The sequence below is a fragment of the Eubalaena glacialis genome, chromosome 3 (genome assembly GCF_028564815.1).
Source record: "Eubalaena glacialis isolate mEubGla1 chromosome 3, mEubGla1.1.hap2.+ XY, whole genome shotgun sequence".
NCBI lineage: Eukaryota > Metazoa > Chordata > Mammalia > Artiodactyla > Balaenidae > Eubalaena > Eubalaena glacialis.
Genome location: NC_083718.1, coordinates 33,324,018 through 33,325,647, shown reverse-complemented (window position 1 = coordinate 33,325,647; position 1,630 = coordinate 33,324,018).

The window sequence follows — 1,630 nt, the reverse complement described above, 5'->3', positions numbered from 1 at the left end:
TAAGCCACTTCCTTCTGAGTTTTCCTCCTCTCCCTCTCATGCACAAACTTGGGAAAGTTGCAAAAGAGGCTGGGCTGGGGTGACCTCAGCCGTGTGGGTGGAGGGAGTGGGAGGATGGGAAAGCCAGGCTTCTGAGCTGACTGGATTTGGGGCCCCTTGAGAATTTAGTTTACAGGGACTCTGGTCCTGGGGGGAGTGAGGCATAGGAGGCATGAGGGTGGGCCCTTGTGGGTCAGAGGGTCTGCAAGGTAACGTACCAGTTTGTGGGCACCATAAAAAGCCTCTGGCTGCTTTTAGGAACTTCTGCCTCTGCTGCTGGAAGCCGCCCAGTAAAGGGGCTCTTTTATTGGTGGAATTATCAGACTCACATGTGTAGTAGATTCCCTCCTGCCATCAGCCTGGTTGGGAGAGGTTCTAGTCCTCACGCCTTGCCCTCACTTTAATACTGCACACGCACACCACATCTCCACACACACACACACAGAACCAGACTTGTGAGATGGGAGGCAAGTCCTGACATCTCCCTGTGCCTCTCAGATGAGAATGTGTGACCCAACCTGAAGTTCTTAGGAGACTACAGGAAGTTAAAATGTTAGTGTGAGGCAGGTTTGAGCTGCCTGGAACTATGCCTTGGGTAACTATGGTTGGCAGATTGAACGGGAATAAAGTGAGTTTAGACACGCCCAAATGGATCCCTTTAAGGCTTATAATACATTTGATGCGCCCCTCCATTCCCACATTCCTCCTGAGCTGGGGTTTTTCCTCCTTGGAGTTCCATCCTTTGTTTAATAATCCTCACTCTCAAAAAGTTCTTCCTTTTCTCCAGTCTGAGTCTCTGACGCTGCTTCATTTCTACTGTCTAGGTCTGTCTGGTCAGGTAGACTCTACATTCCTCAAGGGTGGACTTAATATCCCTGAACCCACACTAGGCCACATGCAGTGCTAGATACAGGCCCTGGAGAGGAGTTTTTGGTGGAACAAAAGCTCCGGTTTAAGCTCATTTCTTTGTTTCACTAGCAAACATGCCTGGAGGGAGGGTGCAGTGATTTCCATGAAGTGTAGTATTGGACAGGATACATTAAATTTGGAAAAATTCTAGGGCATATTCCACTTGGTTTACTTCGGAAAGGGTGCATCAATTCGCCCTCAGGACAACCACTGGTTTATGACAGCCAATTTGCCCTTAATTTGGTGCCCTTTGGAATCCCCTGCCCCCCCATTCTTCTGCTTTTCTGAGATCAGGTTTTAAATGAACATGTGTGTGTGTGTGTGAGAGAGAGAGAGTGAGAGAGAGAGAGAGACGGGTATCTGTAGAGGTATAGAGGCACATTTGAGCCTCTTTCAGAGAACATGTAAAAGTTACCATGGGCCCGACGGCTGCTGTGGGTGCTTTTGGGTAGGGGAAGTGAACTGTCCTCAGCTAGTCATTACAGCCTCTGAATATGGGACTGAAATTTATACTTTTAGGGGATGTTTACAAACTACCCTTAACACCTTTGGAAGCCAAGTCACTAACCACCTTCAGGCTCTAGTCCCCACTTCCTCTGTCTGCACGGATCAAAAGTCAGCAACTTCCCTTCTCTTCCTCTGACACATGCTCCACTGGAAAATGGCGTCCAGCTTCTACTCT